We start from the raw sequence: 17,210 nt of genomic DNA on the forward strand, positions 1-17,210 counted from the left end.
AATGGATGTATAGTATCATGAATCCCATATTTACCCTAGCAATATTTATTTAAAATACAATCATTTATACTCTGCTCTACAGTGCCACATTTTTCATGAAGTAATTGCCCCTAATGGATGGGTCTATTTCTTGACCCTCTGTATGTTTCCAACATCCTTTTTGCCTATAATTAGAACCTCCCATGATTAATAAGCTTTGCTTTCTAATAGAACAATCCTACAATCTTGTTCTTTTCCTTGCAGGATTATTGAGATATTCTCGGGCCTTACCTTTCCAAACAAATTTTAAAATCATTTTTGTTTGGACTTAGGGTAGAATAACAGTAGAACTATAGAATCATTAGGGAATAAATGGCAAGTTTTCATCACCTAGGCTTCAAATTGTGTGTTTTGCATTTTTGCTGATATGGATTTAGTTTAATTTCTGTAATAAAAGTTTTATCCTGGTTATTTTCTAAAACTTTTCCAAGGTATTCTGGTACATCACTTGTTAAAGTAATCCCCAGGCATTTGATATTTTTCATGTTATTTTTTCATGGCATTTAAAAAATGTGGATTGTTTTTAGGTCAGAATACAATTTATTTTATATTGACTTTCCTTCTGCCCACTCATAATAATTTCATAATTTATTTATAGATTATTTTGGATTTTCAACATGTTTATCATATTATATGTCTCTATATTTTTATTTTGTTGTTTCCTATTTTAAACCTTATCATTGTTTTGCTTGCCTGTAGAGACCCCAGTATTATTTTAAATAAAAATATTAAAATGGGGCTTGTCTTCCTGATTTTATATGGCAAGCATTTCTATTTCATAATATAAAATGTTTTTTGCATATTTATTTTTTTTAATTTTTAAATTTTTATTTGTCCATTTTCGTAAAGCTACATAGATCACAAAAAATGTTACATTAAAAAATATAAGAGGTCCCCACATACCACACACCCCACCCCACCCCACTACTCCCACATCAATAACCTCTTTCATCATTGTGGCACATTCATTGCATTTGGTGAATACATTTTGCAGCACGGCTACACCACATGGATTATAGTTTACACTCTCCCCCAGTTCATTCAGTGGTTTATGGCAGGATATATAATACTCTGCATCTGTCCCTGCAATATCATTCAGGACAACTCTAAGTCCTGAAAATGCCCCCACATCACACCTCTTCTTCCCTCTCCCTGCCCTCAGCAACTCCTGTTGCCACTGTCTCCACATCAATGATACAATTACTTCCATTGCTTGAGACACAACATTTCTATAGCGGAATACCAGTAAGTCCCCTCTAATCCACATTTTATTCCTCCATCCTGTGGACCCTGGATGGTGATGTCCACTCAACCTCTAATTTGGGAGGGAGCATAGATCCCACATGGCTGATGGATGCAAGTCTCCTGCTTGGAGTTGTAGGCACTCTTGGTTCCATGATGTGGTGGTTGACCATCTTCACCTCCCTGTTAGCTGACCTGGGTAAATATAATGAACCAGAGAGTAGGTGTTGCAACTCTGCTGAGGCCCAGGGCCCAGCTGCTACATGGCCAGTCTTTATTGTAGATGTCTTATAGATTCTTTGTTTTCCAGATTAGTAAAGTTCTCTCCTGTTGTTTTGGTTTTGCTTTTTGGTGAATTGAGATGAATTTATTCAAGTTACTTTTTTCTTTATTTTTAAGATGAAAATGTGATATAGCTCCTTCAATATTTTAATTTGGCAACTTGAATTTTTTAAATTTTCTAGTATTGAACCAAAGATGTTTTCTGAGAAAACTAATTTGGATGTGATATAATATACTGTCTTTTTAATTTCTTGATTAGTTCAATGTGTCAATATTTTATTTGGGATTTTAAAATCTATGCTTAGGCATGAAAATGTTTTTTAATTTTATCTCTTTTCACCTCCTTGTTAGTTTTGAGTACCAAAATTGTGCTGGTCCCTTAAAATGTTTTAGGAAGTCTATCTTATTTAATTCCACAAAAAAGTCTACTGAAAATTAGAGTTCACTGGTCAATAGGAAAATTTTGAATTGCATAGAAAAGTTTTCACTTATGGATTCACTTTCTTTAATGGTGGTAGGAAAATTATGATCTTAATTTCTTCTTCAGTCAGTATTATTAAGTTTTATATTATCATTGGAATTTATCCATTATAGTTACATTTTCAGTTATATTTTCAAAATTCATGGTACAACATTGTTTGTTATACTCTCTAAAGTTGGCATAATATCTACAGTGATGATATTGTTCATGGGCAAAATATTAGTTATTTTTGCTTTCTCTCTCTTTTTTCCTTGATTAGACTGATGATATTTTCCAAAAGAATTTGGGAAAAAATCTAGATTTGGCCAGTGTTGCAGCGATGTTTTCTGGGTATAGAATGCTGAGACAGAGTGTGATGAAGAATAAATTTTAGGGATATATAGCTGTGGGAAAAAAGAGAAGGATACAGTTTGGGACAGAGGGAAAATTCAAACTGTGTTATACCCACCAATCCTGGCCTACTCCATGGAAAGCTTTCCCAGTATATGATCCTTCAGAGTTGTGCCCCTGGGGCCAGGTATTTATACTTTTACCTTAATTAGTCATTTGGGCATGGTGGCTCTCCAACGCTGAGGTCAAATGTAAAGGCATTAACAATTGTGAGAACATATCCTTCCTTGAAGTAGAATTTGTATAGAGAAACCTTACCCACCACAGCTAGGTGCAGAAAATCAATGAATCTCATAAATGCTAGTGAGACTGAATACTGGTAGAATTACCATATACAGTTATTTGGTAGTACACATCTAAATAAAAATATACCTTATGTCCCAGTAATTCTGCTTCTGAGAATTAACTTTACAGACATTTTGACAGTTATAAAGGAATGGGCATTTGGATATTTTGAAGTGTTATTTTGTAATAACAAAAGACTAGAGCTTTCTAAATGGCCCTTAATATATGTTTGGCTAATAAACTATAGCATGTTGAAACAATCATACCATACAACCATTAAAAATATTTGGTCATTTTTATATATACTTAAATAGAAGAGTCTGCAAATATAGTGCTTCAGAAAATTTAAGTAAGAATAACATAGTAGTAATAATTGACAAGTGGATATCTTAATACACAAAATGTGAATATAATATTATATACATATGTCTGCATATTTGTATGTATGAGTATCTAACAGTCCACGTACAAAGAGAGAAAGAGAGAGACTGATAAATTGGTGACCATAAAATTTGGAGGCCATGCCAACCTTTCTGTGTTTTTTATTTCAGCATTAAAGCTATTTATGGAATGGGTAGGAGGAGGAGACAAGATGGTCGCTGAGTGAACTTGCCTTTGTGGTCTGTCCCGGGAAGAGACGGCTGGGCGCGGCGGCGGGTTCTCCAAGGCGAGGCTTTTTCAGGATTTTTGCAGGGCAGAAGTGTCGGGACATCGATTGGGTGGAAAGATAACGGAGAGGATTGGTCTAGTAGATATAATTTGGGTTCTATTGCCCGCAGGTGAGACCCACGCACGGGCTCCTCCCTGTTGGGGGTGGGGGGAACCGCGGTCCTGTCCTGGGGTTCCGCTTTTGGATGGCTCTGAAGGGCTAAGGAGTTCGGGAGCTCTGGGTGAGCTGTTGACAGGTTGATGTGACAGATCACCTTTGTGGATCGATTTCGAAAGATAGACGGTGTTTTGTTGTGAAGCGGAGGAAACTTGAGTGCGAATATAAACAATAGCGCTTCCGCCTAAAGCCCCGCCCCCAAAAGCCCGGCAACTGTTCTCCAACCCAAATAGGCTGTAGGCAATAAAGAGAAGTAATTGGAAAATTGTTCTAGGCTGCGGCAAGGGGGGGGGGGGGGACACGTCTGGAAGCCGATTAGGGAATATTCTGCGAAGCTTGAGAATTCTGGTATTGGAATCTGTTTTCCGCGTCACTGGCCGGGCTTCCGATCTGTACTAGTAAAGTGGCTGCAGTGTAGAGGCGCCCTCTAGTGGCAGTGGTTTGGAATCACAGGACGGGAGCTGTCCAAAAGCTGAAGTGAAGGATAACCTACTAATGAGCCCAGCAAAGTGAACTGCAGGGTTCAGTCACAATATAGAGTTTGTGGATCTGACTTCCCCCATAGGGTTGGCACCCAGCTGTGGGGATCCCTGAGGGCTGTGTTACACTGCGGGGCTCCCAGGCTTCCTGTTGACCAGATTGGAGGCTGCCAGGTCTGAATTCCCTAAATTCTGGTGGCCCACACTACAGAGACTCACACCTCTTGAGTCCTCAATATCTCAGACTTTCCATCCCTGAATCCATCACGCGCTGAGGTCCATCTGAGGTCCTTAAATGCCCTAGCCTTCAACGTTGGCGTTTTTTCTTTATCGTTTCATTTTGTTTTGTTTTTATTTTCATTGTAACTTATTCTTTACTTTTTTCAATTTCCTGATTGCTAACACCGCATTATCCCCTAGTCTTCTCTCACAGTGTATCCCCCAAAGTCTTTTTTTACTTAGTTATTTAAGGGTTTTTTTTTGGTAGTAGGTGCTGTGTAGTGGGTGTTTTAATTCTGGTTCGTGTATATCTGTTTTTTTTTTTCTTTCCCCTACCTGTTCCCCACCCCTTGCCCAAAATCTTTTCCTTTCTTCCTCTCGTCCCTTCCTCCCCCCATTTTTTCTCCCCTTTTTTTCTGTTGTCTCTCTCCCTCTTGTCCCCCATATTCTACTTAGTTTATTTTAACTCAATTATACAATAGGTGCGGCAGGAAACACCTCACATTCGCTGGGTTTTCTCATCCTTCACTGCCTCATTTCTGTGTGAACTGATTTAGGCTACCTACACTATCCTCTTTCCCCTACATCTTGATATCCGCCACCATCTACTGGCTCTCCTATATTCCACCTCCCACCTCCCTTTCATCGATCCACGAAGGGTCTAAGTCTTAATTTCTAATACCTATGTTTTGTTTTCTGTCTGTTATCCACTCTTGACACTATTACCTTTCTTTTCTCTTTCCCTCTCTCATGAAATCAATAGCTTTTTAGCTCACACCATATTCCTCCCATATTCAATCATCTACCTCATAATAGGTACTCTACCTACTGCTATAACTCTACACAATTTACATGAATCTAACCTCCATCCTCCCAGATCTCATATTCTTGCTTTGTTAACATACATCACCAATACTACTTTACACTTTTCCCTTGCTTACACAATTTCCTTTCCCCAACACTAATACTTTCCTTTAAAGTGAACTTAACCAACAACAAGTAACTAGAATAAGAAGAAAAAAGTGACAAAGAGAAGATATAACACCTATGCAAAAATAACAGCTAATTAACCTCCAAGAGCAGACAAAGAAGCTAAGGAACTGATTAAATCCGTCAAGATAAAGAGATGACCAGAAAGCAACAAAAATCTACAAACCAAACCAGTAATCAGGAAAACATGGCTGAATCCAATCAACAAACCAATAATCACGAAGGGGAGCAAAACTTGGCACAAGCAATGAAAGATCTCAGAACATTTATCACCGACAAATTTGACGAAGTAATGAAAGAGGTTAACAACATGAAGACATCACTTGGAGGGGAAATTGCAGACATACGCAAAAACATAACAGATATGATGGGAATGAACACCACAGTTCAAGAAATCAAAAATACACTTGCAGCAAATATCAGCAGACTAGAAGAGACAGAGCAGAGAATTAGTGATGTGGAAGACAGTACTTCAGAAATCAAACAGATAGTAGAAGGGGTCAATAAGAAGATAGAAAAAATCCAATTAGGATTTAGGGACCTGAATGACAATGCAAAACGCTCAAACATACGTATTATAGGCATTCCAGAAGGTGAAGAGAAGGGAAAGGGGTCAGAAGGAGTGTTGCAGGAAATAATGGCTGAAAACTTCCCAAATCTACTGAAAGAGACAGATGTACATATCCAAGAAGCACAGTGCACTCCACAAATCATAAACCCCAACAGGCCCACCGCAAGACATATACTTGTCAAATTATCCAATGCTCAAGACAAAGAGAAAATCCTAAAAGCAGCAAGAGAAAAGAAAACCATCACATACAAGGGAAGCTCAATTAGATTAAGTGCTGATTTCTCTTCTGAAACCATGGAGGCAAGAAGACAGTGGTATGATATAGTCAAGGTACTAAAGGAAAAAAATTTCCAACCAAGAATACTCTATCCAGCTAAACTAGCATTCAAACATGATGGAGCGTTCAAAATATTCGCAGACAAACAGAAACTGAAAGAGTATACCAACAAGAAACCTCCCCTTCAAGAAATGCTAAAGGGAGTTCTGCAGGAAGAAAGGAAAAAACAGGAAAGGCAAAGTTGGAGGAGAGTATAAGACCAACAACAACAAAAAAAAAGACAAAAAAAAATACAAACAAAATATGACAAACACAAATCCAATCAAAATATGGCTAACACAAATAATTCCTTGATAGTAATAACACTGAATGTCAACAGATTAAACTCACCTATCAAAAGATTCAGACTGGGACATTGGATAAGGAAATATGACCCATCCATATGCTGTCTACAAGAGAAACATCTTAGACCCAGAGACGCATGGAGATTGAAAGTGAATGGCTGGAAAACAATCATACAAGATAAAAATAACCAAAAAAAGGCAGGAGTAGCTATATTGATATCAGACAAAATAGACTTTAAATGTGAAACAATTGTGAGAGACAAAGAAGGATACTACATTTTAGTGAAAGGGAAAATCTGTCAAGAAGATCGAACAATCATAAATATCTATTCCCCTAACAAGGGTGCCTCTAAATACGTCAGGCAAACGCTGGAAAAACTAAGTGAAAGAATAGATACATCTACAATTATAGTGGGGGATTTTAATACACCACTATCAACTCTGGACAGAACATCTCAAAAGAGAATCACCAAAGAAACAAAACATCTGAATAGTAAATTAGAGGAGCTCGATCTAATAGACATATATAGATCGCTACACCCAAACACAGCAGGATATACATTTTTCTCAAGTGCACATGGATCATTCTCCAAGATATATCATATGCTAGGCCACAAAGAAAGGCTGAACAAATTCAGAAAGATTGAAATCATACAAAACATTATCTCTGACCACAGTGGAGTCAAGCTGGAGATTTGCAAGGGACAGAAGCCCAGATTTCACACCACGATTTGGAAATGAAACAGCACACTCTTAGAAAAACAGTGGGTCAAAGAGGAAATCTCAAAAGAAATCAATGACTACCTTGAAACAAATGATAATGATAACACAACATACCAAAATTTATGGGATGCAGCAAAAGCAGTACTGAGAGGGAAGTTTATAGCCATAAATTCATATATCAAAAAAGAAGAAAGAGCAAAAAGTGAAGAACTAACTGCACATTTGAAGGAATTAGAAAAACAACAACAAAGTAACCCAACAGGAAGAAGAAGGAAGGAAATAACAAAGATAAGAGCAGAACTAAATGAAATAGAAAATAAGAAAGCATTTGAACAGATAAACAAGACCAAGAGCTGGTTTTTTGAGAAGATTAACAAAATTGACAAACCTTTAGCAACACTAACAAAGAAAAAAAGAGAGAAGATGCAAATACACAAAATAAGAAATGAGAAAGGCGATATCACCACTGACCCCACAGAAATAAAGACTATCATAAGAGGATATTTTGAAAAACTATATTCCAACAAAAATGACAATCTAGAGGAAATGGACAAATTCCTAGAAACACATAAGCAGCCCATATTGACGAAAGAAGAAATTGATGATCTTAACAAACCAATCACAAGCAGAGAGATAGAATCAGTTATTAAAAATCTCCCAACTAAGAAGAGCCCAGGGCCAGATGGCTTCACAGGTGAATTCTACAAAACATTCCGGAAAGAACTGACACCAATCCTGCTGAAACTATCCCAAAAAATTGAAACAGAAAGAACATTACCCAACTCCTTCTATGATGCCAACATTACCCTAGTACCAAAGCCAAACAAAGACATCACAAGAAAGGAAAATTACAGACCAATTTCTCTAATGAACCTAGACGCAAAAATACTTAACAAAATACTTGCTAATCGTATTCAACAACACATTAAACATATTATACACCACGACCAAGTGGGATTCATCCCAGGTATGCAAGGATGGTTCAACATAAGAAAATCAATCAACGTAATACACCATATAAACAGATTGAAGGAAAAAAATCACATGATTATATCTATTGATGCAGAAAAAGCATTTGACAAAATACAGCACCCTTTCTTGATAAAAACACTCCAAAAGATTGGAATACAAGGAAATTTTTTGAACATGATAAAGAGTATATATGAAAAACCTAAAGCTAATATTGTTTACAATGGAGAAATCCTAGACTCCTTCCCTCTAAACTCAGGAACAAGACAAGGATGCCCACTGTCTCCGTTCCTATTTCACATTGTCTTAGAAGTACTTGCTCGAGCACTGAGGCAAGAACCAGAAATAAAAGGCATTCAAATTGGAAAGGAAGAAGTCAAAATTTCATTATTTGCAGATGACATGATCCTATACATAGAAAACCCTGAGAGATCTACAACGAAGATTCTAGAACTCATAAATGAGTTTAGTAAAGTCGCAGGTTATAAGATCAATGCGCAAAAATCAGTAGCATTTCTGTACACCAATAATGAGCAAGATCAGGAGGAAATCAAAATCAAATACCATTCACAATAGTAAATAAAAAAATCAAATACTTAGGAATAAATTTAACTAAAGAGGTAAAGAACTTATACACCGAGAACTATACAAGATTGTTCAAGGAAATCAAAGAAGACCTAAATAAATGGAAGACTATTCCTTGTTCATGGATAGGAAGACTGAACATTATTAAGATGTCTATCCTACCAAAACTGATCTACACATTCAATGCAATCCCAATAAAAATCAACGCAGCCTTCTTTAAGGAACTAGAAAAACTAACTATGAAATTTATTTGGAAAGGAAAGAGACCCCGAATAGCCAAAGACATACTGAAAAAGAAAAACGAAATTGGAGGAATCACACTACCTGACTTCAAAACATACTATAAAGCTACGGTGGTGAAAACAGCATGGTATTGGCATAAGGAGAGACACATAGACCAATGGAATCGAATTGAAAGCTCTGATATAGAACCTCACATATACAGCCACATAATATTTGATAAAGCCACCAAACCCTCTCAACTGGGAGAGAGTGGCCTATTCAACAAATGGTGTCTGGAGAACTGGATAGCCATATGCAGAAGAATGAAAGAGGATTACCATCTCACACCTTATACAAAGATCAACTCAAGATGGATCAAAGACCTAAATATAAGAGCCAAGACCATAAAAACCTTAGAAAGCCGTGTAGGGAAACATCGACAGGACCTTGTAATAGGAAATGGTTTTATGAATATCTCACCAAAAGCACGAGCAGCAAAAGAACTAATAGATAAATGGGACTTCCTCAAAATTAAAGCCTTCTGCACCTCAAAGGAGTTTGTCAAGAAAGTAAAAAGGGAGCCCACACAGTGGGAGAAAATATTTGGCAATCATATATCTGATAAGAAACTTATAACTTGCATATATAAAGAACTCCTATATCTTGAAAATAAAAAGATAAACAACCCATTTAAAAAATGGGAAAAAGACTTAAACAGACACTTCTCTGAAGAAGAAATACAAATGGCAAAAAAGCACATGAAAAAATGTTCCAAATCTCTAGCTATCAGGGAAATGCAAATCAAAACTACAATGAGATACCATCTTACACCCATAAGATTGGCAGCTATGAAAAAAACAGAAGAATACAAGTGCTGGAGAGGATGTGAAGGAAGGGGAACACTCATCCACTGCTGGTGGGAATGCAGAAGGATCCAACCATTCTGGAGGACAGTATGGCGGTTTCTCAAAAAACTAGCCATAGATTTGCCATATGACCCAGCAATACCACTGCTGGGTATATACCCAGCAGAACTGAAAACAAGGACACAAACAGATATATGTACACCAATGTTCATAGCAGCATTGTTCACTATTGCCAAAAGTTGGAATCAACCCAAATGCCCATCAACAGATGAGTGGATCAATAAAATGTGGTATATACACACAATGGAATACTACTCGGCTGTAAGAACAAATACACTACAAACACATGTGATAACATGGATGAATCTTGAGAACCTTATGTTGAGTGAGGCAACCCAGACATTGAAGGACAAATACTACATGACCTCAATGATATGAAATAAACAAGCTGCCCTAGATAGCAAGAGACTGAACGATAGGCTTACAGGAAATCGGAGGGTGGAGGAAGGATATGAGCCGATGTCTGCAGGGGTGGAATTTAAGACGAGATGGTGGTAAGTATGAACACAAAGAAGAGATAAAAGGGGGGCAAGGGGTTGCCTTTGGTTGGGGCTTTGCGGGTTTGAGGGTGGCTGGGGAGGGACGGATGGGTAACATTGCCCAAAAGTGGGGGGAGGGAGGGGTAGCATACGAACACAGGAGAGGGTCAGGTGTTGGTGGAGAGTAAAATGCCGAGAAAATCATATCGAAATATAATAAAGTGGGTTACCTGTTTAGAATGCTCGGAGGGGAGGGTCTGATGCAGGACGAGCTCCTGGGGAATGTCTAAATGCTCATTCTGCCAGAGTGGGTGACACCATGGGGTAGAAACCCAAGTAGTGAGAGTGGGGGTGGACCCACATCCTGGGGAGGACTAATGCCATCAAATAGAGGGAACTGTATCCCTCGGGAGAAAGGGTGGCTCCCAGGGCATTGGGGCAGTTGAGCAAGTTAGGCCGTGAACACTATTCCATCTATCTCTGGAAGTGGCTCCTCAGGAAACGGAGGTTGGCTGTCACTGTGGGCACCAAGGTGGAAGGGAAAATGGACGTTAAATGTGTGGAACCAAGGTAAATGGGGGGTAAGAGAGGAATTTCTTGAGAGTACACAAGGATGGATATAAAACATGTAATATTACAACTTAACATATAGGAGATGACAGACTGATAATGTAAACCATAATGTAAAACATAGGATAACTAAGAATGTAAAGAACTGTCTATCCTAAAGTATGCACCATAATGTAAGAACAGATGTCACCTTGTTAGAAAGCTAATGTCTCAGACTCTGTACATCACTTTAAGTAAATATGATATGAATAGGTTGTAAGAGTATCACTGTGGAAGGGAAAAGGTTTTCTGGTGGATGTGTGGGAGTGCTGTATATTATATATATGCATTGCTGTGGTCTAGGACTCCTGTGAAGAAAAGCTGAATAATTAGGGGAAAAAAAAAAGAAAAAGATAGGATGTAGAAGTTTTTCAAGTCAACATTCTTTATCTAAGTTCTTTATCTAACTTTATCCAAGTTCTTTATCTAACCTTTAAACCCATCACTATATGCCATTCCCTAGTAAAGGACCATGACATTATATTGGGCTTCAAATTTCGGGGAGTCCTGGATCACAGAGTGTTTCAACAATGGCAATGGAGGGATACTGGTATGGGATACCAATGACAGGTGATATATGGCTGACAGGGAGCTGTACAGAACATATGTCCAGGGTGCATCATAATGTTTGAATATACTCATAGTGGCAACAATTAAAAACCACAGCAGGGGGGGTACTGGGCTCCTGGCCAGTGGTGCTCTGTCGTGGACCCTAGGGGAGCAGTGACAGTCTCCCAGGTACAGCGGCGGGGACCGGGAGGGAGTGAGGGTTCAACAGTGAGCCCCTGATGCTAATGACTATGCTTGTGAGCTAATAAGCCTAAAATAAGAACAAGGCCTAGAGCAACATTGTGCCTGGGAATTTCCTCCAGTCAGCCTTCATGTTACTGAAATGTGGCCAGTCTCGAAGCCAAACTCAGCTTGTAAATGCAATGCCTTCCCCCCAGCGTGGGACATGACACCCAGGGATGTGCCTCCCTGGCACCGAGGGACCACTATCAACTACCAACTGATGATGCAACTGGAAAATGACCTTATACGGAAGGTTCAATGCGGATCAGCAGAATATCCCTGTCTACATAAAATAACATGACTTTAAAATGCTGTTTGACCTAAAGTAAGGGGGAAATGGAAAGGAGAAATGAGTTTATATGGCTACGAGTTTCTAAAAAAGAGTCTGGAGGCTGGCAGAAGGATTGCCCTCATGCACAACTGAGCAGAGTCAGAGAGACAGATAAAGCAGATACAACCCCCAGATATTGGGTCCTTTGAGGGCTAAAGAGACCCATGGGAGTTATGGTCATGGCCGATGGGGTTAACTACCAGGGCAGATGGCCCCTCTTTGGAAATGGTGTTTATGTGTGATGAATCTGGACTCAGATGGGATCTCCCTTCACAAGACTTTCATGCTAATGTGCTGGAGGCGCAGTTAATGTTGGGGTTTAAGATATATTTAGGGGATTTGAATCTCTGGACTGACAATGTGATAGCCAGGTCCTGAGCCTCAACAGACTCCAGCACCTACAATCTGATTTATTGGACTTACCACACTCAGCTAAGATGGAGTTGAAGAAGGATAACCACCACACCATGGAGCCTAGAGTGATTACAACTGAAAGTGGGAGGATTGCATCCAGCATCCATGTGGAATCTGAGCCTCCTCTTGACATAGAGGTGCAATGGACACAACCAATCCAATGTCCACATAGAAGAGGTGGCATTGGATTGGGAAAAGTGGACATGGTGGCTGATGGGTATGGGGAAAGGCAGGAAGAGATGAGAGGTGGAGGCATCTTTGGGACACGGAGCTGCCCTGGATGGTGCTTCAGAGGCAATCACCGGACATTGTAAATCCTCACAGGGCCCACTGGATGGAATGGAGGAGAGTATGGGCCATGATGTGGACCATTGACTATGAGGTGCAGAGGTGCCCAAAGATGTACTTACCAAATCCAATGGATGTGTCATGATGATGGGAATGAGTGTTGCTGGGGGGAGGAGAGGGGGGATGGGGGGGTGGGGTTGAATGGAACCTCACATATATATTTTTAATGTAATATTATTAGAAAGTCAATTAAAAAAAATTAAAAAAATAAAAAAAAAGATATTTATGATTGGGAGCAGATATAACTCAAATGGTTGAGCACCTGCTTCCCACATACAAGGTTCTGGTTTGATTCCCAGTACCTCCTAAAAACAAAAGACAACAAACGGAAAAAAAAACAAAAAAAACTTGGGGTAGCTGATGTAGCTCAGTGGTTGAGCACTGATTTCCCACATGACAAGGTCCTGGGTTCAATTCCCAGCCTCAGTACTGGGGCAAAAAAGAAAAGAAAAGGAAAAAGGAAAACTTTTATGAGTAATCAAATATAAAAGTCTTTGATTAGATAATACGTTTTCCTAATTTTATCAAAAGATAAGGAAAAAAAATCCTACTAAGCAATTTTTCTACCTGAAAAACCTATTCCCACTTGTTTTTTTGTGTTCAGAAATTAATAAAGCATGTACATGTTCATAAACAAAGACACACATATATGCTTTTTTTACCTAAATGGTACCCAATTACCAATTATTCATGCTATGAGGCTCTTTCCCCATTTGAGAACTGCATTCCTGGCCAACACCTGGATTGCAGACTGGTGAGACCCTGGAAAACCCTGAGGGTACTTCTAAGCTGTGCCCAGACTTCTGTCCTACAGAAACTGAAATAATGTGTTTCTTTAAATTGCTATTTTTTGTGGCAATTTTTTTATGTGATATAAAAACTAATATACCAGGTGACCCCGAAGTCTGATGGCTTGGAGTAGGGCCCAGTATAGAAAAGTGATCTGGGGCCAGCCAAAGTTTCAGATATTTTAGTGGTGGGGGAAAATGCAGTGTGTAGCTCATGGCAATCTCTGTGGGAGCATAATAATGAAGGTCCCTGGGATCCTGCAGCAAGATGCAGCAAGGTCACACTGTCCGCAATACAGAGTCACATGCCCTTTGATAGACTTGTCATGTTGTGGTATAGGTAGAAAGTCTGGCAAGGCATAGTCAGATTTTCAGGGGTCCAGGGAAAGCATAAGTGGATCTAACTGGGTAATGTTTGGATGCAGTGGAACAAATGGAGTGGTCAACACTCAATAGATTTACAGATTAATCATGCTTCGAATATTCATTTGTTATCTTCAAGAAGATATGGATGACAAGATTTTATTTAATTATTTGATATAAACCTGGATCATTGATGTGTCCATATATGAAAGAAAACACAAATTAATTTCGATTAACGAAATCAATGTTTTCCGTGGACAATGATTATTTTATCTTAAGTGAAAAAAAAACAAGAATCTGCATTCTACATATATATAGTCTGTATAACTAAACACTCTCATACACACACACATACATAGAAAAGAAAAAAATATATAGTGAATGTTAACCTCAGTTATTCCTAAATAATGGTATTTTAGCTAATTTTGTTTTCACTTGTATTTTTCTGTACTTCCCTTTTGTAAGTCAATTTATGTATTTTCTACTGTTACAGATTTAAAGAAATAAAGTAGACTTGATGAGGCATTGTCACCAATGATTTAGAAAAAAATAATGTTTTTCCAAAATGACACATAGGAGAACATTTCATCGTATTTCTAGGTTTGTAATCTAAAAAGAAACTGTTCAGTAAAGGGTCTCTAGGGTCTAAATCCCTGAAGTCATGGGGGCAGCCAGCTTCTCTCTCTCTCCCCCGAACTTCCCCTCCCCCCTTCCCATTTTCTGAGTTTTTCTTGTTACTAGGAAATAAAACTGGTATTTGTGGAGCATTAATTTAATGCAATGCATATTCCTTGTATATGTACAAGCTTTTTGATGTTATAAAAAGTGCTTGAATATTTTAAGATTTATTTTTTAATTTATTTCCCCCCCATTCCCCCTCATTCCCCCCATTGCCTGCTCTCTGTGTCCATTTGATATGTGTTCTTCTGTGTTTGCTTGTATTCTCATTAGACAACTCCATTAATCAATCCTGGGACCTTCTGGAGTGGGAGAGAAGTGATTACTCTCTTGCGCCACCTCAACTTCCTGTTCTGATATGTCTTCTTATTTTCTCTCTTCTATGTTTCTTGTGTCATCTTGCTGTGCCAGCTCAAGCGTTGACCAGCACTCCTGCATGGATGGCTTTCCCATGCTGAGCATTATTCCCATGCAAGGAAGCACTCCTGCAAGGGCGGCACTCCAGAGTGGGCGGGCACTCTGCATGAGCCAACTTGCTGCGTGGGCCAGCTTTCCCTCACCAGTAGGCCTGGTCATTGAAACCTGGACCTTTTATATGGTAGATGGGAGTCCAAATGGTTGGGTCACATCTATTTCTTGAGTGCTTGAATCTTGAGTGGGAATTTTCCTGGAGATTTTTATAATAGTAGTAGGATCCTCAAGTGAATTGGCTTCAGGGGCCTTGTGTTCTCTCTCAGTTGTGTGGGAGAAATTGAGTTTCTGCAATACCTGACCAAGGGGAACTCACTGGGTAGTCCAAATACCATAATATCTATTATGTCCATACATCCATTGACAAATGTTTTGGGTTGTTAAGCTCTACTCCCTCCCTCCTTCTCTGATCCTGATTTCTGCTATGAGAATATCAACCACTACCTAGCACTGTACAAGCATTCTTAAAATTTTAAAAATGAAGTAATAAAGTCTGAGCATGTCCTCAATATCTCAGTATCTTGTTGAGAGAATATGAAAATAATATGCATAAAGTAATAGTGACCACAACATACCATGAAATTTTGCTTTCCTGAAAATAATATCTGCATGCATACCAAGAATGTTTGATAATATCACTTGAAAGAAATGGGAAAGCTTTTTGTAATTTTGGTTTTGATTTAATATAAGACTATGAAAATGGTATATTACAAGTAAGCAAAATGAAAAATCAAATAAACCAAATAATAAATTAGCATCTGTCATTCATGATTTTTTCATTATGTTGTTCTTTCGTGAGCTATTTGTTACTTTCCTGACCATTCTCTTTACCTGTGCAGGAAATACACTTTTAAGAAAGTCAAAAATGGCATTTAACTTTGAAAAAAGGTAATACTTCCTTTCTACCTTGAGCTGGTCAGAAAACCAAGATGGTATCTTTGTCTATGGGATCTGCACTAAGAGTTTTTTATTAGCTTGAAATTTTCAGCAACATACTCTCTAATGGTAATTTTTTAATACTAATAATTTTCTAAATGGAGACTATTTTTTTTTTTAAGATTTATTTATTTAATTTCCCCCCCTCCCCTGGTTGTCTGTTCTTGGTGTCTATTTGCTGCGTCTTATTTCTTTATCCACTTCTGTTGTCGTCAGCGGCATGGGAAGTGTGGGCAGCACCATTCCTGGGCAGGCTGCTCTTTCTTTTCACGCTGGGCGGCTTTCCTCACGGGTGCACTCCTTGCACGTGGGGCTCCCCCACGCGGGGGACACCCTTGCGTGGCAAGGCACTCCTTGCGCGCATCAGCGCTGCACATGGCCAGCTCCACGGGTCAAGGAGGCCCGGGGTTTGAACCGCTGACCTCCCATATGGTAGACGGACGCCCTAACCACTGGGCCAAAGTCCGTTTCCCTAAATTGAGACTATTATGGCTATAAACTGCTTATAAATATATGATCTTTTTGCTTTCTCAAATAGCATATACAAATATAACAAAGATTGAATGACTCATAACAAGGTAATCACGTAAGTACCTTTAATCAATACCCCTCTACAAAGGAGTTGCATGCACGAACCATTCTATAACCATTGGTTAGCTTGCTCTGGATTGCTTGGACAAAAAGCATTTTCAGTTACCCTCCAGTTCAGAGATTGTAGTCATATAATAGGATTGTGGTTTAATGCTATAATATGGCTAGTAAAGTTGCCAAATTAAAAGATAACAGTAGACATTAAAAATATAATAGTCAAGGGTTCTTGGTGAGTCGAGAACATTGGGTCACTCTAAGGATGCACTGAAGTGGGAATGAAAACATATTAGTGAAAATAAGCCACATGCCATAAAATGCAAGTTCATTGCATTACCATGATGCTGCCTTATTTTTGAACACTAAAGCAATTGTTGAAGCATCAGGAATACAGAATCAAAGAAAAACTTGAAGGCATATAAGGCCTTATTTCCTTCAACATCCTACATATTTTTCAAAACTCATAATTTCCTGTGAGGTCTCTAAAAACCTGACTTCCCAGGGAAAGTGTACCTCCATTGACTCTTCCTCTGGATGTCATAACTTTATTAGTTTTATTTCCT

This window comes from Dasypus novemcinctus, chromosome 24, assembly GCF_030445035.2.
Source record: "Dasypus novemcinctus isolate mDasNov1 chromosome 24, mDasNov1.1.hap2, whole genome shotgun sequence".
In the NCBI taxonomy this organism is placed as follows: Eukaryota; Metazoa; Chordata; class Mammalia; order Cingulata; family Dasypodidae; genus Dasypus; species Dasypus novemcinctus.